Source organism: Choloepus didactylus, chromosome 7 (genome assembly GCF_015220235.1).
Source record: "Choloepus didactylus isolate mChoDid1 chromosome 7, mChoDid1.pri, whole genome shotgun sequence".
Lineage (NCBI taxonomy): Eukaryota > Metazoa > Chordata > Mammalia > Pilosa > Megalonychidae > Choloepus > Choloepus didactylus.
The window spans coordinates 127,059,829-127,086,324 of NC_051313.1; the positions used below are offsets into that span (position 1 = coordinate 127,059,829).

Here is a 26,496-nt window from a genome sequence, read left to right on the forward strand (position 1 = left end):
ATAAAACCAAAGTCTGAATCTATGGGACTTTGGTTTTATCAAATAGAATTGTAACAATTGACACTCCTAGGATTCCAAGGATTTTAGAGGTTATCACCCAGGAGCAGGGACAAAAGCCAGAGCTCATTTTCGGAGGCCGAATCCCTTACTATACACTGGTCCACCTCACCTTCCAATGTTGAAGGCTCCTGACATATTCCTTACCCAGGTCTCCTACCACTTTTTATGAACGCATAGAGTGATTATGTTCACTTGTTAAGAGGTGAATATCTGCATATAACCTACAGATATCCTCTATCTACAGAGGCAAACCCGAATTCCTTCAATCCAGTACTTTTGGTCCTATACAATTCTCAGCTGAAACCCCAGGCTCTGGACCGATTTTTCGGGATTAAGAAAGGGAACCTTTCTTTTCAGAGAAAGATCCACTGCATCTGTTCTGCAGCTGTGGATCAGTCTTCAGAGTATTTTTTCTAGGAGTTCAAAGCAGCCTCACCACTACAAGGGGAGATGGTCTATGAGCAGATTTCCGGTCCCGGTGGGACTGAAATCCGAAACCTGTTTCTCCTGTTTACTGGACAGGCAAATTAACCAGCCAAACAACAGTCGGAATTACTTACATGTTCCCGCCAAAACAAACAAACAAACAAAAAACAAAAAATTTCTTGCTCTTTTTTACTAGTAGTTTTCAATCCAGTAATATGACTCTGAAGGACATTCACAGTATGACATTAAGCAGGTTTCTCGTCAGCTAAGGACAATAAGGGTGCCCGGCGACGCCGTTATCTAGGAGAAGGAATGCGGCACAACTTAAACGGTCCAGCTCCCCTTTGAATTCATGTCATTGCCACACTAGTTAGGATAGACAGTCAACACTGGAAACTAGTTTAAAGCCCTCCCGGGTGAACGTGCCTGATACCGGGATGAGGGGAGATCAGGGGGAGAGGAGGGCACTCGTTATTTACTCTTAGCTTCCTTTCCTACCGCACCCTGTCCCGAAGCTACAGACTTATACCAGAATGTCTGTATTTCTGAAAAGACAAAACCCCACAAAAACCCGACAAAACTCTCCCTAATATATATAGATATATATAAACTAGGGAAGAAAAGGAATGAAATTCGAATAGAAAGAGGTGAAAGTGGAATTAACACAGAAGCAGAAAAAATCAGGGCGTGACTGGGGAGACAGATTTTGATCCGGAAGAATCAGGCAGGCTTTATTCTACATCCAGAAATTAATCCCATAGAAGAAGTTGAAAAATAGGTTAACAAATAAGTAAACCCAAGCCCCCCAGAACGACCTCGTGGCGCAACGGTAGCGCGTCTGACTCCAGATCAGAAGGTTGCGTGTTCAAATCACGTCGGGGTCAGTTGCTTTTTAACACGTGAACGGCTTGGGGTTTCTCTGAAGTGAAATACATGGTGGACGAGAAAGGAGTCTTTCAAATGCCGCGCTACGGAAACTATAACGTGCTCAGTCTAGGACATTAATTTCGAAGGAAGCCATCGCCTCCTTTTAAGAAGCAACTTCCGGGTAAATCAACTCGATATTGATAGCATCTAAGGTACACAACGTTCATTACTTTAGCCTCTTCAAAATCCCCCTTTTTAAAAAAAAATTGGCAAGTGCACAGGAATATATTATTATTATTGTATTTGGGGGCTTATTTCTGGGTCCATAGAGACAACATTTTTACTCTTATTGCAAAAGTTCTTAAATTTTGCTCCTCTTGTTGTATTTCCCCATTCCTAACTCTCGTGGCCTTCTCTCTATGCTCACTTCGGTGCTGGCAGCCCCGTCGTTCCAGCCGCATCATCTTCATCTCTCTCTTGAGCAGATCTTCGCCGACTTCTATTTCGGTTGGAGTAGGGGATCTAAATTCATGCATTTCACGCCTATGTATGCCTGCCATGCTAGGGGCTTCGCAGCACATCCATGAGTTTCCGCGACTCCCCCAGCCCTGCAAAGAATCATTTCATTTCCAGAGGCAGAAAATGGGAACACAGTTATTTTGCTGAACTTGAGACCATAAGAAATGAACCATTATATCAGAGAAAGTTAGTCCCCCAGGCTAGAGGTTCCGTGAATCCCCCGCAATTATGAAAAAAATGTGCATGGATGTGGGTATTTTTCCCAACTGGGGCTCGAGACTTCCCAACAGATTATGAAGTACCACATCAGAGTATGAAAGAAAAGGAAAGTACCATTTATTTCTTCACAAGAGTCTATTATTTTGTGCAATTTACAATGATTTTTAAAGCACGGCAGACATTTTAAGTTATAGATGTGCTTGCACAGGTTCACATGATATACTAATGGACATTATATCTAATTATGCATCTGTGCACCAGAGAAGTATATCCAAAATAAACTTTTTCTATTCCTCACTAACTCTTCCCTTAGTGGCTAGACAAGCCCATGGCCACCGTATTCTAAAAGACGGATTGTCACTAAAGAAGAAAAAACATCTAATGCTGTTTTGAAAAAGTGATAAAGTGGAGCTTGAAGACTAAACCAGTATGTTTCCCGGTAGCAGAGTGGTGCAGCGGAAGCGTGCTGGGCCCATAACCCAGAGGTCAATGAATCGAAACCATTCTCTGCTAATTTGCATTTTCCCCTGAAATATGTCTGGATTTTGCAGTAAAAGGGCGCTGATTTTAAGTATGAGGAGGAACTTGGTACAGTTGTTATGGAGATTTTAGAGGCAGCGTCTTAAAATATGCGCTTCTATTAGGCTTCTCTGCTTCTCGGGGTGCAATATATCACTATCCAAAAAAGGATTCTCAATAAAAATAACAAAAGCAGCAAGTATAGCTTTTGAGTACTTATTAATTGCCATGCAGTATTCCAAGCGTTCTCCAAGTTCCAAATCATTTAATTTTCACAATTCTACAAGGTGGATATTATTACTCTTACCTTTCAAATGAGAAAACTGAAGTATCCAGGGGTCAGATGACTTGTCCAAGGTTGCACAGCTAGTAAACAGTAGAACAAAAGTTTGCTTTCCTTAAGAGGTAGGAAGAGGCCAATAAACTTTGCAGAGAATAGTTGAGTTGCTCTCTCTATGTGGAGGCTGCCAGTGCCCATCCCCCAGCCTTGCAGTGGGCTGATAGGTAAAACTATTTCAATAATCTTTCATCAAAGGTAATCACTGTTAAGAAAAATAGTACAATTATAAAAAGAGTACTATCATCAATTGTAACAAATGTCGTATACCAATGCAAGGTGTTGTTGGTGGGGTGGAGTATTGGAATCCTGTATCTTATGCATGATTGTTTTGTAAACTCACAACTTCTCTAATTAAAAAAAAAAAAAAAGATAGATGCAAAATAGATAACAAAAACCTAAGAAATTAGAAAACAGGTTTAGGAAGCCCAACATATGAATAATGGGAGTCCCAAAAGGAAAGACCAGAGAAAGTGAAGAGGGGAAAATTGTCAACTAAATAATTAAAGAAAATTTCCCAGGAATATAAGGTATGAGTTTTCAGATTCGAGTGACTGAGTATTCAGAAAAATAAATGAAAGGAGACTCACACTATTAAGAATTTTAGAACATTGGGGGTGGGGGTGGAGAAGTGGAGCAGAAGAGAAGAATCTAGATGCTTCTAGAGAGAAAAAAACCTGTAGGTATAGATCAGAAGTCAGCATGGCTTCAGATCTCTCAGCACTCACACTGGAACTCAGAAAAAGATTTCTGGTTTAAAATTCTATACCATCACAACTCTCAATCAAATGAGAGTGTAGAATCCAAACATTTCACCTATGAGAGATTTCAAGAAAGAGGAAGATAGGGGACATAGAAATGAGTGTTTTTCAGTAGGAAAGGAATTACTGGAATCTCTGTAATGATAGTGCAATGAGATTCAGGTGAGTACTAGGTGTAGAGGGATTTGAATAGGCCAAGGTTGTAGGAGACATTTTTTATGAAAGACGAAATTTATAGACTTCGCCATGCATTTGAACATCTTGAGAGGTGATTTAGACAACTGGTGGACAGTTTGGGGCTGAATTAGTTATAAATACATAGAAGACTAAGCAATAAAATAACAATAAGAAAAGGCAGTTACTAACTTCAGGGAAAACAAAAGTGAGGAAAGGAAAACTCAACAATTTATTATTAGAGCACCTGTTGAATTGTTTTTACAAAGTCACATTATTTTAAATGATGAATGTAACCAATCTTTAATGATGAGTTAACAATATTGGAAGAATGGAGATATATAGCAAGAGTGCACGAGTGCATTAGGGTGTGGGGTGCCAAAAAGAATGTGAGCCAATTGCTCATCTTTTATAGGGTGAAGTCAACAGGACCATGCAAGCATATTATTGGGCAATATTATTTCACAGAATCAGATTGTTCACGAGGAGGAAATGAGGGAAGACAGGAACAGGGAACAGACTGTTGGTTTGTTACAAATCTTGTAAAATGTCTGATTCTTGAAACTTCTGTGTATGTAAAATTGATAGAAAGAAGAACCCAAAAGTTTTGCTATCTAGAAATCTCATTGTGAAACTCCTAATCTTAATTCTCAGAGAATGGTGCATTTGAAAGGTTTTTCTCTCTCTTAAACATTTATCAGTTGATGTGATGCTTGGACAATTTTGAAAACAAACAATTTCGCGATCGTGATTTAAAGAAAGACTTATGTTAGTAAGAGTAGCGAGCTAAAGCTCACGTTTACGTTATGAACATTTTATGTAAAGTGATAGCTCTGGGTTAAAAAAAAAGGGGGAATTGAACCTCAAGGCACTAAAACGGGAAGCGAGCCAGCCAGGAGTACGAACCTAGAATCTTCTGATCCGTAGTCAGACGCGTTATCCATTGCGCCACTGGCCCCCTCTTATTTTTTGTTTGGGGGTTAGTCCTAGAGAAAAATTAAGTGGTGGAATAATTCAAGTGGTGTGTGTGAACTCTTTCTTTCATCTTCCTTTCTTTGTTACCAGGACTTTCAACCCAGAGAACCTCGTAACTGAAACAAAACAATACTTTGGTTGACTAGGTTTTATTATACAGAATGATTCCTTCCTAAGCAATGAAACATCCATTTTTACGTAGCTTCGAAGGTATCTGAGAGCAAATGTAATATTCTTAAGAGTAATTTGTAACAATGTATTAATTGACCATGCTAAAAGCAAATAAGACAGGGAAAGGAACCGTACGTAGTCGGCAGGATTCGAACCTGCGCGGGGAGACCCCAATGGATTTCTAGTCCATCGCCTTAACCACTCGGCCACGACTACACATGAACAGAAGGGCTTCCAAAATTCTTCATGGTATCATATGTCATCTAGCTTAACTTTACATTTAATAATATATAGTTGAGGCTAGAGCACAGCATCCTGTATCTTATCAAGGAAACGCGAGAGGAGTCAACCAACTTCAATTCTTGCACGTGGTAAACGCTCGGATAATGATTTTTGGGTGTTTGTTAGAAAGAGTTAAAAATTTGTTAGAAGGGAAAATTACCTGCTCCTCTTAGCTTAAGCGATAAATGTAATTTAGAAAAATTATTCACTGTTAGCCAGGGAACTTCCAACCCCTCAGAAAATCTTACAGTCTAGTTGGGGAAACAATTTTAATCTAACTATCATAACTACTGTAAAATTAAAAGTAGATAACTACCAAAGAGAGGAAAATTACGTATAATAACTCGCAATAAAGTGCTATATCTTTTGACTGAAATCAGCGGGGGAAAGCCAAACCAAGGAAGAAATGCTTACGCTGAAAGCTGAAGAAGAGGTGTTAACGATGTGAAGATTGCTTTACAGACAATAGGGAACCGCCGCCGCCTTGCGGTGCTTCCAGGTAAAGATTGTGGATTAAACAGAAATTGCTTTTGCGCACTCAGGAAATCACACTCAAAACAAATTCTATATGGGACACAAGGGAAAAAAAAAAGGAAATATAGAATGCAAGCTTTATATCAATGTTGAATTTCTCGAATTTCTTAGCTGCGCTTAATGAGATTGCATAAAAGAATGTTCTTGTCTATGGGAAAGGTATATGTGAATTATATTGTTTGTTCAAAGATATGTGCAGCTTGCTCTCATATGTTCAGAGGACAGAGTAATAGGTGATGAATGATAGATACAGAGGGAGAGAGGGAGGGAAAGAAAGAAACAGTGGTGTGACAGGATGTTAAAGGTGGAGGATCGGGGAACCGGGGGAGGGGGGTCGGGATATGTTGGATTTCTACGTATGGGGTTTCTACTGTTTTTGCAACTGTTCCTGTAACATTGAATTTATTTCAAAATAAAATTTATTAAATTAAAAAACACAAAAAAGCAAATTCTATAAAATACATAAATTCACATAGGAAAAAGCTCTGGAAAAGAGATAACAGCGGCAAAATTTTGTAATCTGTAAAGCCGATTGAGGAGTGTTAATTTATTTGTCAGTCCTGAGAAAGCTGAATCCTAAACCAGTAGTGGGAAAAGCAAAGACGCAATCAGATTTACACTACAGAACCGCGTTATCATCTGCCCTATAGGCTCAGGAATGTCAGCACTAGCTTTAACTGGAAACTGCTTCCTCCATCCTGAAAGGAGACTAGAAGTTTATAATAATAATAATAATAATAATAATAATTTGAAAGAGTAAATAAAGGTTTTCTAAACTGCAGCAGTGATTCTCAAACTTTTCCGTGCATAAAAGTCGCGGAAGGCTTATTAAAATACAGATTACTGGGCCCCACTAAGTAATTTCTGACTGGGTAGGTGTAAGGATGAGGCCGAAAATTTGCATTTCTAACGAATTCCCGGGTGCTGCTTATCCTGCTGGTCCCGGACCACACTTGGAAAACCACTGGGCTGGAAGGAAGACCAAGCACAGCTATTGGAAAGTTGTTACTGAAAATAACAGTACCACTCCCACAACCAGTCCTACTCCCCAAACCCAGGCCTCCAGATCCTCATCATGTAGGCAAAAGATACAGGAGGGTTTCTAAAACGTACGTAAGACAGTACGAATTTTAAAACCTGTTAGCACAGAGCTAGTAAAAAATGGTAAAAGCCGTTTGGGGTTTTGTTGTGAACTAAATGGCACGTGCACACTCTAGATACCAGAAGTGCTTTTTGAAGACAAGTAGCTTTTCACCAGGTAGAGGATAGGGCCGGTGTGTGGATAGGGAGGACGGGAGACAGGTGACAGCGATTTCGGAAGAGAGGGAAGTCTAGTGAATTTACAGAAAAGTTAATAGTGCAAACTTCGTAGCCATTCTTATACCAGTTTCATTGCGGATCTAAACTCATCATGTACACGATTTCCCTCAAAATAGGGAAATCTGGAAGTGAGAAACCAATGGACATTTCTCATACCGAACATTTAGATTAGTGCTTCATCTGTTCAATCTCTTTTCTCAAGGAAGCTGTGAACCGTTGGGAGAAAATGATCAAACTGAATTAAAAAAGAAATCCTTCGGACTTGGAGGAGGGGAAGTGGAGTATAAAAGAGATAAGGCCCCTATTTAGAGGAAATAAAAAGCCTTTTGTTCTATCCGTGACCTCGTGGCGCAACGGTAGCGCGTCTGACTCCAGATCAGAAGGTTGCGTGTTCAAATCACGTCGGGGTCATAGGCGTATTTCTTTTATTGGGGGAGAGAAGAAAACCAATCTGGTCGCTTTTCTCTGAGGTCTTATTTGATCCTGGATTTCCGATTTGAGATCCGTTGAGGTTGCGAGTCGAGTCGAAACAAAAAGCCCTTTTAGTGTTTCAGCGGACTGGGACCATGTCTACTCTTTTGCCCTAGGCTTGCTGTTGGGATTTTAAAATGGAGGACGAATTCCTGGTATGGGCAGTGCTTTTTTTTTGCCATCTTCTTTAAAGAGAAATTTAATTTAAACACTCTCCTTTTTGGCGTTAGGGACCACACAGTCCCCTGCTTTCCCTCTTACTTTTCTGATCGCTTCTTTTTCTTCCTTTAAAAGCTGTCCATGACTCTCTCCTCCACCTAAGCCCTAAATGTTGGTGTTCCTCCAGGCTCATCCTCAGATGTCTTTGCTTCCTGAGGCTTTCTTTGCTCTTTTGCCTCCACCATGTTGTGCATTCTCCTCATCCGGTCTGTAGCTTCATCCCAGGCCCACCTCACTGAGCCAGGAGTCTGGAGCATTCTGGATGCTACCTCTTCTGAAGCTCCTGATCTGAGCAGCGAGTTCTGCAGAGTTTTACCTATTAATATGTAATGCTCCATCTGTCCTCTTCTTTTCATCACCACAATGGCCTCCTTCCTTTCATCAATTATTTCTGGCCAGGGCTATTGACATGAACTTCCTGTCTCCATTAAATCTCCTCTTGCTCAGCTAAATCGGTCTCCTTATTATGCCTGTTTTTAAATGCAATTCTTATCCTGATATTTCCCTGCTTGAAACAAAAGAAAACAACCAACTGTGTTACACAGGCCTTCTTTCAGTGCATTATGCTCCTTCCTACCTCAGGGCCTTTGCTTCTACCTTTTCCTCTATAATAAATGTTCTCTGTCCTTTGCTGCATGATTCAGACACTCATCCTTCAATTGCCAAGGGAAACAAAATGCCAGTGTGCTGGTTTGAATGTATTATGTCCCCCAGAAAACACCATATTCTTTGATGAAATCTTGTGGGGCAGACATATTAGTGGGGATTAAGTTGGAATGTTTGGATTAGGTTGTTTCCATGGAAATGTGCCCCACCCAACTGTGGGTGATAACTCTGATTGGATAATTTCCATGGAGGTGTGGCCCCGCCCATTCAGCATGGACCTTGATTAGTTTACTGGAGCACTATGTAAGCTCAGACAGAAGGAGGGAGCTTGCTACAGCCAAGAGAGACACTTTGAAGAATGCACAGGAGCTGAGAGAAGAGCTGCAGATGAGAGACAGTTTGAAGACGGCCATTGAAAGCAGATTTTGCTCCAGAGAAGATAAGAGAGGATAAATGCCCCAAGAGCAACTGAGAGTGACATTTTGAGCAAGAGCTGTGGCCTAGAGAGGAACATCCTGGGAGAAAGCCATTCTGAAACCAGAACTCTGGAGCAGATGCCAGCCATGTGCCTTCCCAGCTAACAGAGGTTTTCTGGACACCATTGGCCATTCTCCAGTGAAGGTACCCGATTGTTGATGGCTTACCTTGGACACTTTATGGCCTTAAGGCTGTAACTTTGTAACCAAATAAACCCCCTTTCTAAATCCTGATCCATTTCCAGTGTTTTGCATCCCAGCAGCATTAGCAAACTAGAACAGCCAGTTTCCCAAATGAATCTTCCTCTGATCCCTAGACAAGTTATTTGCTCCTGGAGCGGTACCCTCCCCTGAGATTTATTACATACATTCCCCAAAACCGTCTACACTTGTAGTATTTGTTTCTGACTCTTACAGACTAAAATATATGCTCTGTGAGATCTGGACAAATCTGTGTTTTTATGACTGTATCCCTACTGTTATGCCTTGTGTCCCATAGAGAAGGCACTTGCTAATTTTTGAGGAGCAATGGAAGGAAATAGCAGCGTGTACACTATTAACTTTACTATGGCTTCTCCAAACACTTCTTCAAAGAAAGCAGGGTGGTGTAGTTGTAACATGCTGGCTCTGGCCCAGTAACTCAAAGAACAATGAGTCAAATCCATCGTTGTACTTCCCATACAACCAAGCTATGCAACGAAAACATAAGGCAAGTTACCCTACTAAGAATGAACTGGATTATTGCGTTTATGTTACTTAGATCAATATATGTATCACATTTCTTGGTCCTGACTTATGTTGGAGTTCTCTGAATGACGTTTGCATTGTTTTTGTAACTGTCCTGTAAGTTTGAACATATTTCAAAATAAAAAGTTAAAAAAAAATAAAAATAAGAACCATCACACAAAGGTCAAAGGTAAACCCATCTAAAATAAGCGAGGGAAGACTTTACTACAGTTCAGAACTGGGCTAGACACGCAATTTCATCCTCAGAATTTTACCATCTACAAATAAGGCAACTCAGACTCAAAGAAGTCAAAAGACACTGTTTAAGTTCACCCAACATGGTGTTGGAGGCATGTTGGAACCCAGGACTATCAGACTCAAAAGGCCAACCCGTTTACTAATAGCATCCATTCCTATAAGCATGTAATTGTATTATCCTTCCAACCAGAAACATGAGCATGAGCTACCTATTTATCCCATTATGTTTTTGTACAGCAAAGAAAAATGTAAAATATAATTCCTCTTAAATCAAAGGCATAGGAAACCACAGAAGAAAAGAGGATTATCAAGGAGCTTGTCACCAAATTCATGTATAGACAAAATGCAGAGAACTTGGCATCTTTGACCAAAATGCTTGGTGAAAGGACATTAAAGAAATATCCACAGGGTGAAGAACAGTACTGCAATTGAGAATAAAGTGAATGAGGAAAAGGTGTGGTGGTCATTTCCATTGCCCCAAAAGTTAATTTATAATCAGCTACAAAATAAGGTTACCCTGGTATTTCAGAAAACAAAAGTTCAAAAGACCACCCAAAAAAGGGACTGGTGGCCTTGATAAACATACCTGGAGACTCAGAACAAAGAATTTAGAATTTGCATAAACTAAATTTTCATGATACCAACACCAAATTGCAAGGCAATGATGTCTGTTCACCGCTACTGGTGACAATTCTTATATGATAGTTAATGTATATATTAAATTTTCTCAAACTTCTTGTTAAGCTATCCTAAAATATCCAGTGATACTGTTTGAAGTATTTAAGCCACCAATAAATTAATTAGAAGATCAAAGCAATGAATTACACCTGGACTTAACCTTCGTTTTAGTTTGCTAATGCCGCAGAATGCAAAACACCAGAGATGGACAGGCTTTTATAAAACGGGGGTTTATTTCACTACACAGTTACAGTCTTAAGGCCACAAAGCATCCAAGGTAACACCTCAGCAATCGGGTACCTTCACCGGAGGACGGCCAGTGGTGTCCGGAAAACCTCTGCTAGCTAGGAAGGCAGCTGGCGTCTGCTCCAAAGCTCCGGCCTCAAAACGGCTTTCTCCCAGGATGTTCCTTTCTAGCAAGCTTGCTTCTCTTCAAAAAATCACTCCCAGCCGCACTCTCTTTTCTTCCCCCCGAGTCAGCTCATTTACATAGCTCCACGGATAAGGGCCCACCCTAAATGGGCGGGGCCACGCCTCCATGAGAACATCTCATCAGAATCATTGCCCACAGCTGGGTGGGGCACATTCCAAGCAAATCCAACCATCACCAAAACGCCTGCCCCACACAAGACCACAAAGATAATGGCATTTGGGGGACACAATACACTCAAACCGGCACATTCCACCCCCTGGACCCCAAAATGACATTATCTTTCCAAATACAAAATATATTCATTCCATCACAATATCACAAAAACTTAAATCATTTCAGTAACAAAAGTTAAGTACAAAATCCCATCAAAATCAGTTTAGGCTTGGTCAGTCCTAAGGCATAATTCCCCTCTAGCTGTGGATCTGTGAACCTAGAACAAGTTATGTGCTTCCAATATACAAAGGAGAGACATTCATAGGATGAACATTTCCATTGCCATAAGGAGAAACAGTAAGGAAAACAGGGTTAACAGGAGCAAAACAGTTCCTAAAACCCGCAGGACAAACTCCATTAGATTTCAAAGTCTGAGAGTCACTAACAAAACAACGTTGCATTCTTGGAGCTTGAGAGAGTGGGAGCCTAACCCATCCCAAGGGGCTTTTTGGCAGCTGTTTCTTCTCCAAATACTTGGGTGAGTGCTCCAACATTTCCACACATTGGGGAGACCACCTTCTCGGCTCCACCCTCCTAAAACCTCAGGGCAGCTCCCGGATTCCCTTCCATCTCCGGGGCACACGCTCAACCCCTTCAGAACAGTGTGGTGGCAGCCAGGCTCTCCTCAATTCCCTGGAAATGTGCTCCACCCTCTTTGGGACCTGAGGTGGCAAAACTTTCAGAGCATCGAGGCGGAAAGCCCTCCCTCGACCTCCAGGGCAAACTCACCCTTTCCATGCATGTGGGCTGCTCCGCTCTCCCAGCCCGAGACCTCCTGACTCCAGAGCTCAACCTCCATGGCTCTGTCTTTGAAGAGATTTTTCCTTTAATTTTTTCCTTGCCTGTCTCCTCCAGTCCAGACCAGCAATGGCTCTGTCTATAAAGATCTCGCAAAAATTCTGTTGGCTTTGCATGAAGCATGCAGGGGTCAAAGCCATCAGACAATAGGACTTTCCACAAATCCTTTCTGCTTAACTCCTTTTCCAATCTTGGTTTGTACTGAAATGGTGGCTGGGTTCCATGTTTGGTTACATCCTCATGTTGGGCTGTAGCTTCTGGGATTCCACCCCCTGGAAGCCTGTAATTTTCCAAGCCATCAACTTCTGGTTTCTTTGAACCCAAGAGTTCAGTTCTAAGTTTACCTCTCTCTGCTCGCATTTTACTATAAGCTGCAAGGAGAAGCCAGGATATGTCCTCCACACGTAGTCTGGAGATCTCCTCAGCTAAGTATTCCAGATTGTTGCTTCCAGATTCTTCCTTCCATCTGACACCAGGACTCAATTTTGCCAAATTTTGTGCCACTTTAAAACAAGGATCACCTTTCTTCCAGTTTGCAACAACACATTCATCATTTCTGCTCAAGTCCTCATCAGAAGTATCTTTAGAGTCCATATTTCCACAAACAGTCTCTTTAAAGCAGTTTTGGCCTTTTCTATCAAGCTCCTCACAATTCTTCCAGAAACTTCCCCTTATCCATTTAAAAAGCTGTTCCAACATGTTTGGTATCTGCAGACTCAGCAGCAAAAGCACCCCACTCCTGGTACCAAAATCTGTTTTAGTTTGCTAATGCCGCAGAATGCAAAACACCAGAGATGGACAGGCTTTTATAAAACGGGGGTTTATTTCACTACACAGTTACAGTCTTAAGGCCACAAAGCATCCAAGGTAACACCTCAGCAATTGGGTACCTTCACCGGAGGACGGCCAGTGGTGTCCGGAAAACCTCTGTTAGCTAGGAAGGCAGCTGGCATCTGCTCCAAAGCTCCGGCCTCAAAACGGCTTTCTCCCAGGACGTTCCTTTCTAGCAAGCTTGCTTCTCTTCAAAACATCACTCCCAGCCGCACTCTCTTTTCTTCCCCCCAAGTCAGCTCATTTACATAGCTCCACGGATAAGGGCCCACCCTAAATGGGCGGGGCCACGCCTCCATGAGAACGTCTCATCAGAATCATTGCCCACAGATGGGTGGGGCACATTCCAAGCAAATCCAACCATCACCAAAACGCCTGCCCCACACAAGACCACAAAGATAATGGCATTTGGGGGACACAATACACTCAAACCGGCACAACCTTCATCTACACGACTAAAGGCATGCCATGCACAAATGAAGATGTTTTTAAATTTATCCAGCTCCTGCCAACTGACTTTTGTGTCCAGTGGTAACATTCTGCCACTACTCCTTTTTGAAAATGAATAAAGTATATTTAAATGATTTTGTGGTTTGTTAATTTTCTGAAATCATTTCTTGCTAAACCAAGTAGAAAAATTGGATAGTCCAGTCTTCATAGCCAATCTCATGGGTCTTTTTCAAATTCCCAATCCTTCAGTAAGAGGCCTACAGAACCACAAGACTCTTCCACAACTGTGCTTACTGGTGCTCGATACAGCAGTTTTATTAATGCCTAACTTTTACTCTGAAGACTTTAAGGCAGAGATTACAGACTGCAGGCTGTAAGCCAAATAAATCCTGCTCCTGAACTTACATTTACAATGGCTTAAAAAAATAATAAAATAAATTCAACTAATTTAACAAGAAATGATTTCAGAAAATTATCAAACCACAAAATCATTTAAATACACTTTGTTCATTTTCAGAGAGGAATAGTGGTAGAATGCAAATAGTATACATAAAGAGAGAATTATGTAAAAACAGATTTCCAATTTTTCTTGAAAATTCCAAAGACCTGGTAACACTAGATTCATCTCACAGGTCAACCAGTAGGAACTAAGAAGTCTTCTCTCTTTAGACAGAAAGGAGGAAGCTCACGCCACACATTCTAATAACCACCATTCCCTTTTCTTTTCATAGTATGCTTCCTAAGCCCAAACCAAACAAACAAAAAAACACAACCACAAATTACATGCAATATTCATCTTAAGCTATGAACACAGATGACCTAAATAATTTAAGATTTGAAATCTTTGGAAAGCCAAAAATGACCCCAAAATGAAAGCAAAATTAAACAAATGAAATTGTGTAACCAGGTGGTGACAAAATCACACAATAAGGAAACAGTTAAGTAACTTTAAAACTCATTATTTTGACTCTACATCCCTAGTGAAATAAACACTAAAAACAAAAAATCATTATCTTTTTTTAGTTATAATATTATTGGTGGTAGTGTTGGCACTGTTATTGAGAGTTTTGTGTATATTGTGAGAAAAAGAAAATGACATGATGCCTGGGATTTGCTTTAAAATAATAATAAGAAGAGGACTGCGGAAGGAAGACAGATGAAATAACATTTGCCATAAATTGAAGTTGAAAGGTGGATACATGAAATTTTCTTTTCTTTTCTTTATGTTTGTGTATATTTGAAATTTTCCATAATAAAGCTTTTTAAAAGATAATAACTTCAAATTCCATACATCATTGGAATTATTGCATTTCACTAATTTTAATATATATATGCCCCCCACCATTTCACATCTTTGAAGTCAGGACATCTTATACTCAATGGTATAGAAGTATAAGGGGAGTGTTTTTTGTTTGTGGCACATAAACTGCTGTATTTTAAAACTGATAGCAATTCATAGTCAATGAAAAACTAAATTTATAAAGATATATTTAGGTATGTATCCCCAGAGATAAATTTAGATATACTTTTCTCAGCTGAATCATTTTTTACATTGTACCTGGAAGGAAAGCATTATAAAACTATTTGAGTTTTTGTATCTCTATTACTCACTTGGAATTAATTCAGTCATAGTGAGAGCAGTAAAATATAACACTTCAGCCAATATAAAAATGAACTTAGTCCCCAAATCAGCATTAGTGGTAGAGAGGATCTGGGGGCATGGTGCAAAAGTTTAACTAAAGGTGGGGGGTGGGGAGACTTGCTGCACTTATTCCACAAGGTCTAAAATATGTAATAATAATTGATTCTAGTTGATCAGCCTGCCTTTTCTTCACTTTTACTAAGGGAATTCCTAATCATTCACAGTCTTATTCATTTTAGCACTTCAATAAGTTTCTGGTTTCAAGTAATCTAGAGGGGCATGGTAAGTGGGCAAGTCTCTGGGCAATACTGTAGTGGAAATAGTATGGTAAACTAAACTTATTGAAGAAATAAAGAGGTCAAGAACATATTTCTGACAAGGACTCTAGAAATACAATTTTGCAAGAACTTAAATTTAATGGGATTGCACGCAATTAAAAATGCAAGTGCTTTTTGAAAAGTATGACAGCTGACAATGAAAATTTCAAAGGTAAAAGGCAAAAGATTAGACACATTTTTAAAAAAGTCAATTCATGTCAAAAACACACCATAAAATGGCCAAGAAACACATGAAAAAATGTTCAGCTTCACTAGCTATTAGAGAGATGCAAATTAAGACCACAATGAGATACCATCTAACACCGGTTAGAATGGCTGCCATTAAACAAACAGGAAACTACAAATGCTGGAGGGGATGTGGAGAAATTGGAACTCTTATTCATTGTTGGTGGGACTGTATAATGGTTCAGCCACTCTGGAAGTCAGTCTGGCAGTTCCTTAGAAAACTAGATATAGAGCTACCATTCGATCCAGCGATTGCACTTCTCGGTATATACCCGGAAGATCGGAAAGCAGTGACACGAACAGATATCTGCACGCCAATGTTCATAGCAGCATTATTCACAATTGCCAAGAGATGGAAACAACCCAAATGTCCCTCAACAGATGAGTGGATAAATAAAATGTGGTATATACACACGATGGAATACTACGCGGCAGTAAGAAGGAACGATCTGGTGAAACATATGACAACATGGATGAACCTTGAAGACATAATGCTGAGCGAAATAAGCCAGGCACAAAAAGAGAAATATTATATGCTACCACTAATGTGAACTTTGAAAAATGTAAAACAAATGGTTTATAATCTAGAATGTAGGGGAACTAGCAGTAGAGAGCAATTAAGGAAGGGGGAACAATAATCCAAGAAGAACAGATAAGCTATTTAACGTTCTGGGGATGCCCAGAAATGACTATGGTCTGTTAATTTCTGATGGTTGTAGTAGGAACAAGTTCACTGAAATGTTGCTATATTATGTAACTTTCTTGGGGTAAAGTAGGAACATGTTGGAAGTTAAGCAGTTATCTTAGGTTAGTTGTCTTTTTCTTACTCCCTTGCTATGGTCTCTTTGAAATGCTCTTTTATTGTATGTTTGTTTTCTTTTTAACTTTTTTTTTCATACAGGTGATTTGAAAAAAGAAGAGAAAGTTAAAAAAAAAAAAAAAAAGAAAAAAGAAAAAAGACAAACAAGGGAAAAAAAAAAAAAAAAAAAAGATGTAGTGCCCCCTTGAGGAGCCTGTGGAGAATGCAGGGGTATTCGCCTGCCCCACCTCCATGGTTGCTAACATGACCACAGACATAGGGGACTGGTGGTTTGATGGGTTGAGCCCTCTACCATAAGTTTTACCCTTGGGAAGACGGTTGCTGCAAAGGAGAGGCTAGGCCTCCCTGTATTTGTGCCTAAGAGTCTCCTCCTGAATGCCTCTTTGTTGCTCAGATGTGGCCCTCTCTCTCTGGCTAAGCCAACTTGAAAGGTGAAATCACTGCCCTCCCCCCTACGTGGGATCAGACACCCAGGGAAGTGAATCTCCCTGGCAACGTGGAATATGACTCCCAGGGAGGAATGTAGACCTGGCACCGTGGGACGGAGAACATCTTCTTGACCAAAAGGGGGATGTGAAAGGAAATGAAATAAGCTTCAGTGGCAGAGAGATTCCAAAAGGAGCCAAGAGGTCACTCTGGTGGGCACTCTTATGCACACTTTAGACAACCCTTTTTAGGTTCTAAAGAATTGGGGTAGCTGGTGGTGGATACCTGAAACTATCAAACTACAACCCAGAACCCATGAATCTCGAAGACAGTTGTATAAAAATGTAGCTTATGAGGGGTGACAATGGGATTGGGAAAGCCATAAGGACCAAACACCACTTTGTCTAGTTTATGGATGGATGTGTAGAAAAGTAGGGGAAGGAAACAAACAGACAAAGGTACCCAGTGTTCTTTTTTACTTCAATTGCTCTTTTTCACTCTAATTATTATTCTTGTTATTTTTGTGTGTGTGCTAATGAAGGTGTCAGGGATTGATTTAGGTGATGAATGTACAACTATGTAATGGTACTGTAAACAATCGAAAGTACAATTTGTTTTGTATGACTGCGTGGTATGTGAATATATCTCAATAAAATGATGATTAAAAAAAAAAAAAAAAAAAAAAAACACCATAAATGAAATCAGAAGGCTAACAAGTTGAGAAATACAAATCTGCCACAAGAAAAAGAGTATATTCTTAACGAAGAGCTCTTTAGAGCAAGAAAATGATCAACGACCCAATGGGGGGGGGGAATGGACAAAAGATAGGCCAGTAAACATTTCCCCCAAATGGTAATAAAAGAAATTCAAATTAAAACTAGATAACTTATAGAGTAACAAATTTGGAAAGATTTCTCAAATACTACTACCAGTTCAAATACTCCCACCTAGGTCCCTGACACTAGCTATTCTCCTTCAAGCCTTTGTTCAAATATCACCTTGTCAATGATTTCACCCTATTTAAAAGTGCAACCCCATCTCCAATTTTTAATGTCCCTTATCTTTTTCTACTTTTTAACTTTTCTATTGCACTTATCATCTAATAAACTATATAATTTACTAGTTAGTCTATTGTTAATTGCCTGTCTCCCCTCTCTCCAACTAAAATAAAGCTCCCTTGAAGGCAGATCTTTTTCTTTCATTGATGTATCCCAAGGACTAAAACAGTGCTTAGAACACCATAAGTGTTCAAAAACTATTTGTTTAATGAATAGGAGTTAAATCAGCTAAATTTTTCTGGAGAAAACTTTGATAGTATATATTAAAACCTTTAAAACATACATCCCAGTAATACCGCTTATAAGAATATATCCTAAGGAAAGAGTCATCAGCGTGAGCAATGATTTATCCAAAAGCATCATTTACCTTAGCTGTGATTTGTGAAAAATTGGAAACAGCCCATTTTGGGGAACATTTAAACTGATGTGGAATATTTAATGCTGTGGGAAATGTAAGCCAATGATTTGATTCTTGTCTTAAATAAATTTGTGGTACATTTATTTAATGGAATGCTAAATGAGATTACTCCATGTGTTCTGACCACTATTTCCAAGATTAAGTGAAAAAGGCAGACTTTTAGAAAAATAGTAATACAATTATCAGGCATGAAATCTATTCTGGAATTATGTTCCATAGAAGCAATTTCAAGAGCAGACATAAACTGTGTTCAATTATAAAACCTTATGACAAAGAGATAAAGGCACAAAAAACATGCATTTATTAACTACTTACTGTGTACCCTGATAGGCCAATCAAATTATACAGTCATACAGCTAGCTAGCTAGCTAATGATAACACCATAATAGTAGTAAGAGTTATCTGTGGCTGTGGGATTAGGCATTATTTTTAATTTGCTTCTTTTTCTTGCTGGCTTCTGTTTTTCAAATGTTTTATGAAGGAAAGATTATATCTGAAAAGAGGAAAACATACAAATTACGTTAAAAATTATTAAGCATAAATTCTATGCTAATTCCATAGAAAGATGAATCACACATAGGGTTTCTGCTTTGATGTAATTAGGAATCCAGAGACAGTATTAACTCATAATTAGGATGAACCATGATACATACAAGGATAATTGTATACATGACACAGATAGAGGATAGAGATGTAAAAGTTAGTATCAAGAGTGCAGAGTGTGGGATTTAGGCAGGGATTCAAACAGCAGAGAGTGGGGACACCTGAGCAAGATTTTGAACCATAAATGAGAGTTGTCTTGGAGGAAGAAAAGGGCTGGGAGGGTAGAGAAAACAATTTACATATCAATCTAGAGTCTAGGTAGATGTGCTTTTGTTTGTTTGTTTATATATATGACAGAAAAAACTCTAGGTTTTCTAACACAGGTGTGATGGTAAATTTCTGGGTCAACTTGGCTAGATTATGGTGATCAGGCAAGCACTGGCCCGATTGTTACTGTGAGGTTATTCTGTGGCATTAAGTCATTAGTCAACATTATATCAACAATCAACAAAGGAGATTGCCTTCTGCAACGAGAGGCCTTGCCTCATCCAATCAGTTGGAGGCCTTAAAAGGAGAACTGTGGATTTCAGCAGTCAGAAAGAATTTCTGTTTCTACTTCAGCCAGCCGGTTTCTCCTGGGGAATTCAAAGTCACCTTCATCGGAATTTCCAACTTGTGGCTTACCTTACAGAATTTGGACTTGTCAATCCCTAAAATAAATAAATCTCTTAATATATACATATATATGTGTGTATATGTATGTCAGTTCTGTTTCTCTGAGAAACCCTGACTAATACAATGGGTTTTTATGCATGAAAAGGTGGTATGATTATTTTAAAATACCCCATAAACTTTTAAAATGTTTTGTTTTTGCACTTGCATAGTAACTTGAAGATGCTTCTGTCACTGTACTAAATTAATCAAAGGATATTGTATGTTCACCTGCCTGTCTCTTCCATCAAACTCTAAACATGTTGAGGGCAGGAAGCATGTCTGTTTTTTCCAGGACCACACCTAGTTCAAACACATAGTAAGAGATTCTTAAATATCTGTTAATTGGAAGGTAATTAAACCATAAGAGTTAAGAAGGAAGACTGGCATAATGTTACATTGTTTCTTATAAGTAATTATTTCTCTGTATCATGAAAGATGTGTGGATACTTCACCTGTTAATTGTTGGGCTCTTGCAACATGAGATAGAATAACGTGGGGATCTCCTTTAAAAAAATTACCTTGGGCAGTTCATCAGGCTTTATCATAACCTGCATAAAACATCTTCAAGACTACCTACTTAATTTGCCTCTGTTGGTCTACCAGCAGGTCCCCTTCTAATTTTTAAGTCACCCTCTAGGGAACCTCATGGTCAGGATCAAGTTGATCTGAACTGTGGCTATGAGTATTCCAGCCTTAAAAATTATAAGCTTTTCCAAGTTTCTAAATTGTACTGATTTAAGACATCAGGCTCCTGTGGGTCCTATTAGTGTGGATCAACCCTTAGAGACTACTTCAGGTGATAATTTCACTGAGTTTGCTCTACTGGTAAAGCTGAGATCCAAATCCTAGGATAGGAGAGCACAAGAATACTGTAATCATGTCTGAGAAGTTGGCCAACTTCCAAAATAACATTTTTATTCTATCTGGCTTATACATGGATTTCCCAATTTTAGATTTTATATATGTATTCTCTTTTGTTTTCACTAGATTCGTCTTTTAGTTGAGCATTTGAGTTTCATCCCCCCACCTCATGCATCTTCTAGTCAGAATGTCTGACATGCTGATATATTACAAGCATAATTATTGACTCCAGTATTTGGTAAGGAAGTATTATATTCTACCTCTGTTTCAGATTGGACACTAATATATTATTTCCATAAAATGCTAACCTAAACCTTGTTTAGCTAAAAATTTCAGAATACCAGGAATTATGCTTTAATTTCCAATGGAGGCATATTCAAATAATACTTTAAATGTTACTGAGACAACTAAAATATTTTCTAGCTGATTTTTCCAGAGTTTATTTTTAAAATTATTTGTTTTTAAGTTTATCTGAGGAAAACATATCTGTATAATTTATGAGAATCTTATATTGAATGTGAGAATTGAAACCATCCGCACAGCTGTCTATATTAACGTGACTTTACTATTTTAGTCTTCATTATTCTATGTTGATGAGAACTAAAAATTATGTAGCTTAATTTTTAATTACTAAACTTAAGTTTATTGTGGATCACTGATGTCATCCAGTTCGGTTGCTAAATTTGTAAAAGCTTAGTTCATCGCCCAGATAACTCTTTAAAGAACAATAGTAAACTATCTTAATTTGCACTGCAGTTCCCTGCCTGTCCTCATTGTCAAAGCATCCTAATCATAGCTGCCAAATAATTCCTTTCACGACATGGCACTGCAACTTCTCTATTCAAAAGAGGTGAACAGACAAAGAAACTAGAGTGATTAAATGAGATAGAGGCATGTGAAAAACCTCCTGGCTTTCACATGGTTTATAATCTAGATTATCAAAGTCCATTACCTCCCTGAAACCTAACTAAAGATGTATTTTAGTAGAGATAATTTATTGTTCTTTGTTTGCCAGTGGTTTTCTGTGTTGGCTTTTTTCCATTCCAATCGAAAGTCATCAAAAATAGGGGCCATATCTCTTATTTATTTCCAGGTTCCTTTACGGCTTTTGGTTTCATTTGCCACAGCCACCTCAGCAACTGGTGGTCACCCTCTGCAGGGGCACGTAACGGGCAGTTAGGTACGGAGGATACAGAAGAGTCCTTTCGTTCAAAATGCTTATTCTATCTTTCTAGCTTACAATAAGCTTTTTGTCAAACTTGGTTCTTCATAAAAGAATGACAATATTCTTTTTCAAAATGCATTTACATTATTTTACTAATTTAGGGAATCACACAGATATGTCTATGTAACATTAAAAAAGAAACACAACTACGCAAAGCATTGGTGGTTCAGTGGTAGAATTCTCGCCTGCCACGCGGGAGCCCCGGGTTCGATTCCCGGCCAATGCAGTAATTGTTTTCCTCACGGAAGAAATCGAGATTCTCGAGCTCTTCGTTTTCCTTCTGGTCATCTCTGCTTCTTTTTCTCTGTTCCCTATTTCCTTTTCTGTGTTCCCTTTCCTTTCAGACTTTTAAAACGTTGGGTTTCCTCACATTTTCCCTTCGACGTTAGCGGATGTGAGTCGCTCTGGGGAGAATTTTAAGGCCCTGGCATTTGGAGGTGGAGTATAATTGCGTACGGATAGCAATGTGCTCTGTCCATTCTTGGATTCAGACTTATGAGATATCGAAAAAGAATAATTATTTAGAAGGGCACGAAACTATAGCTTTTGAATACCTCACGAATAGGAATTGAAGGTAGTTAAGCAGAGTGGCGCAGCGGAAGCGTGCTGGGCCCATAACCCAGAGGTCGATGGATCGAAACCATCCTCTGCTAAAATAAGTGTTTTAATGATGAGAATCCTGGGTTAAAGTTAACTGCTAAAATGAGTGTTTTAATGATGAGAATCCTGGGTTAAAGTTAACTGCTAAAATGAGTGTTTTAATGATGAGAATCCTGGGTTAAAGTTAACTGATTAAAGGAGACTCTTCACCGGTATCCTAGCAGAGGCCCGTTGTCCAGTCTTAACTTTGTAAAAATTCCGTACGGTTTGTTTTAGAGCTATATACGTATTTTTCGGTCTCTACCGGCGGTAAAGCTCCCAGAATCGGACACCCGTAAGCATCCTAAAAGTTGTTGGAATGTGACGCTTGTAAGGAGTATAATTTCTCACGTTAGACGAGTGTTTTGTAATTACTCTTCTAATCATCGTCTTCATATCCAAAATGTTTTTGTTTTCAATCAGTGATTGCAGGTACTCCAGAGCGATTGTAACACTGTCACGACGAACACATTTTGTAAGAGAAACAGTATTCATTCTCATGGGAATATATCCAGATTTTCCTCTAGTAGGTGTGTAGTCGTGGCCGAGTGGTTAAGGCGATGGACTTGAAATCCATTGGGGTTTCCCCGCGCAGGTTCGAATCCTGCCGACTACGTCTGCCAGTTTTTAAGGGCCAAGTCTGGATCATTTTAAAAAGCACAGGCACAAAATAAGAAATGCATAATATTCCTCTGTTATTATTAGAATTGGAAGCAGTCAACTGTAGTCCTTTCCTGTAACAGTAACTAGAGAAAACGCTTAAAAATGAGATTTGGGAAAACTTGAAAACACCAGGGATTTCTGAAGAAATGCATAATATTCCTCTGTTATTATTAGAATTGGAAGCAGTCAACTGTAGTCCTTTCCTGTAACAGTAACTAGAGAAAACGCTTAAAAATGAGATTTGGGAAAACTTGAAAACACCAGGGATTTCTGAACCCACTAAAACCAGAATAAAAAACTATCAACACTGTTTTGACTCATTCTTTTTGAATTGTCCTCTCCCTATCATCCATTCTTTTTTAAAAAAATTGTGGTAAAATACATACAACATAAAATTTCCCATCTTAAGCACTTTCAATCTCCCCCTATTATTCTTAACTTAAATTCTCCATGTAGGCCAAGGCCCAATTCAAATGTGACTCCCCCAACCTCGCCTGCCTTTAACTTATTACAGCTGCTGTTCTTCCAAGAATTTGGATATATTGAGAGCTTTATACTCGTGAGCAAATTCGATGTCCAAGAGTCAATACATTTGGTAGAAATTTCCAGTGTGTCCTCCCCTCTCTCTCCTACTTTCCGGGGTCAGAATTACCGAGAGGAAATACCAGATAGAGAATTTTCAACACTTTTGTCAGACGTTAGCTAAGTCTTGTTTTAAAACTGCATTTGCCTCCTTAAAACTCGCTCGTCCTCTCTCACATGCAACAAAGCAAATAGAACAGAAATTTGTTATCATTTTTTTTTATGCGAGCAATCAGTTCTTCCATTAGGGAAGGCAGATAAGCAAAAAGAAGGAAGTGAAAATATTTAAAAATGTAAAAGGATTTTTCAATCCCCGAAACTACCAATAAATTTCTGAATCTTAAAATTATTTGACCTTTTTTTTTTCCTTTTGTGTTTTCCACATGTACATATGTCCTAAGAGGTTTCTAAGTGACGAAACTTTACTTTATTAATCCATAGGTAGACAAACGTTCATGGTCCACATTAGAAATTCAGTAAATGTAGTTTTGATTTTGCAAAGAATGCCCATACTCAAATCTCCCGCGGCAGGTAAGAGCAATTCCAAGCAAAGGTGAGCTCTGTTCCGGCTTTAGAATTCTCATTTTCCATTATTATTATCATCATCATTATTATTATCGCTATTATTACCTATTTCAATGCCCTCCAGCCAAAGACCACCAGGAACACACCTGTAGTTGAATAAATTGAGTTTATTGCCGTTGGAACTGGGAAAAACTCACATCATGGAAAGAAAACCTTGGAACATCTCCGTAAGTGTTTAAAAAGGCCTATTGCAGCATATGTGCTTGTGTAGGGTGACTTTGAGGACGGTGCAAGGAGGTGGGGCTTTGCTCTGGTTCAATCTTGTCAGGAAAAACAACAGCAATTCTGTTGTTTCCTTGGATTCCGGGAACCTACGCATTTTCCATGCATAGAAAATCAACATCCCATGCAGGCGCATCCGATACTGAGAATACTCCATGAAATATTTTCCTAACATGCTAGAAACTGCCGGCCCCAGGGTGTAATGGTTAGCACTCTGGGCTTTGAATCCAGCGATCCGAGTTCAAATCTCGGTGGGACTTAGAGGGCTTTTGATCTTCCGCCCCCGCCTCAAATCCTTACTGTAAGTTGGTGAGGGTTTAGACACTTGGCCACTTGCAAAACCTGAAACCTTGTCCCGAACATTAGCGAGACCCTGTTCTATCATTAAAAAAACAAAGACAAACAAAAAACTCTGACGCTTATTGCCAGAAACTGACATCTACCGTAGCATTTTCCTCCTCTGCCGTTTGACGCCATTATTTTCCTTTTTGCTCAAGGACCTTTCTTCTGTGGTAAAAGAGATTACCGCCCTGGAAGCTTAAACGCTTATGTTTCACACCCCCTTCCAGCTCCTCCCCCCACCCTCCACTCAGTTCTTTGTCTTCTTGGCGTCTACTCAATGGGTTCCATCAGCTTCTGACCACAAACTCGTACCCAAACAGTCCGCATCGCATGGGAGACCCTGTTGCCAGTCATTGCTGTTTTTCTTGAAGTCTTCGCTGTCTGGAACAGAGCAGATATCTCATACTTGTTAGATTGAATTTAAAATTCACCAACTACTGAACATAGTCTGTAATAAATATTCATAGATACTCCACTCAGGTGTCACCCGTCGGGGCCCCACAGTGTACGTCGGGGCCCCATGGTGTAATGGTTAGCACTCTGGACTTTGAATCCAGCGATCCGAGTTCAAGTCTCGGTGGGACCTGTCTGTATTCTGGTGACCTGTTCTCGGCGCTTTTTTCCAAATGGCTAGCACATCCAGGCTGGATGTAAAGAACGTATCTTCGAAGTCCACCCTTCTTCTACCGAGGAGCAACATACCACTCAATACTCTCCTCTCTGTATCCTAAAAAGCATCTCATTTGTACCGCCCTCGTGTTTTTGTAGAATCTTCTCTTTTTCTTACGACACCTCTTGCCCGGTTTCCCAAAGTCAGATCTTCTTAAGTTGTGTGCCCGGCTTGCACAAGTTTCCAAAGTTCCCCCTGCGATTCTTTTCTTCTCTGGAATCCATGCATAATGTGTCGGTCTGATGCAAGAATATAGAAAAGAATTGGAGGAACAAGCTCTTCCCCAAGGTCCCGATGATATAATGTTTAGTACCTGGACCCTGAATCCACTCGTCTAATCCCAAATCTCTGGGGGACCTCAGCAACAACCTGATTTTTTCCTCTATTCATATCTTCCCGTACAAAGCAAAGCAAACCAAACCAAACAGCACCCCTCCTCAGATATCCTTACATTTTTCTAAGATAAAGTCCAAAATCTTTGGTTTGACATTCAGAAACAATAGCAATTTGATTTTAATTCAATTCTGCTACCTTTTCTCCCATCACCACCTGGTCTTTATAGAGAGGTGATAACTATTTTTAAGAGGCGTTAATTCCCCATATGGCAGGCGTCATTCTGAGTGAGAATCGCTTTGAGGCGTGTCTAGGGGAGCAAAAATAAATACTACATAGCTGATTTAGTGGTGATTTTAATATCCATGGTCTAATAGAAATGACGAAATCCAATTTTATTTTTAAAACAAAAGCAGCCACTAACTGCATTTTTCCTTTTCTTTCTGTTTCCCTTAAGTGTATTTTGTCAACTTTATTCAGGTCTCTTAGGTATCTTACCCTACCCCAACTATAGTCTTTTATTTATTTTTTATTCTTTTACCAAAGTAGGGGGACCATTTTTAGAGAATAAATCATCGGTTCTCTTAAAAACATGCTATAAAACAACAGACAGTGGTAAATGGTAACCTGTCAATTTAAAGAAACGTGGTTCACAGGAGAGCGTTTTTTTTTTTTTTTTTTGACGGAAGACGAGGTGGCCGAGTGGTTAAGGTGATGGACTGCTAATCCATTGTGCTCTGCACGCGTGGGTTCGAATCCCATCCTCGTCGTTTCAGCTTTCCCACTGCAACAGATGCATGAAGTTTTAGCGAGCGGTTCACGTTGTTAGGTTGCGTGACTGTTAACCCATTGAGTTAAGTCAAGTTG

The 26,496-nt window shown here is 39.4% G+C and overlaps 1 long non-coding RNA gene and 9 other non-coding genes across 10 annotated transcripts in view; 7 read left to right on the forward strand and 3 right to left on the reverse strand.

The window, feature by feature from the left end:
* Positions 1-741: 741 nt before the first annotated feature.
* Positions 742-26,496, reverse strand: part of LOC119539113 — a 42,723-nt gene continuing 16,968 nt past the window's right edge. Inside the window, exons 3-7 of the long non-coding RNA XR_005217789.1 lie at positions 18,566-18,743; positions 5,725-5,874; positions 4,789-4,973; positions 2,918-3,152; positions 742-1,961 (exon numbers count right to left, since the gene is read on the reverse strand). This is a non-coding gene — a long non-coding RNA (uncharacterized LOC119539113). The remainder of the gene's footprint in view (positions 1,962-2,917; positions 3,153-4,788; positions 4,974-5,724; positions 5,875-18,565; positions 18,744-26,496) is intronic.
* On the forward strand, positions 1,299-1,370 carry TRNAW-CCA. The gene has a single exon. It is a non-coding gene; the product is annotated as a tRNA-Trp (tRNA).
* TRNAR-ACG lies at positions 4,767-4,840 on the reverse strand. Its single transcript has one exon. It is a non-coding gene; the product is annotated as a tRNA-Arg (tRNA).
* Positions 5,163-5,244, reverse strand: TRNAS-AGA. Its single transcript has one exon. It is a non-coding gene; the product is annotated as a tRNA-Ser (tRNA).
* TRNAW-CCA lies at positions 7,504-7,575 on the forward strand. Its single transcript has one exon. It is a non-coding gene; the product is annotated as a tRNA-Trp (tRNA).
* On the forward strand, positions 21,749-21,819 carry TRNAG-GCC. Its single transcript has one exon. It is a non-coding gene; the product is annotated as a tRNA-Gly (tRNA).
* Positions 22,175-22,246, forward strand: TRNAM-CAU. Its single transcript has one exon. It is a non-coding gene; the product is annotated as a tRNA-Met (tRNA).
* TRNAS-UGA lies at positions 22,767-22,848 on the forward strand. The gene has a single exon. It is a non-coding gene; the product is annotated as a tRNA-Ser (tRNA).
* Positions 25,141-25,212, forward strand: TRNAQ-UUG. The gene has a single exon. It is a non-coding gene; the product is annotated as a tRNA-Gln (tRNA).
* On the forward strand, positions 26,318-26,399 carry TRNAS-GCU. The gene has a single exon. It is a non-coding gene; the product is annotated as a tRNA-Ser (tRNA).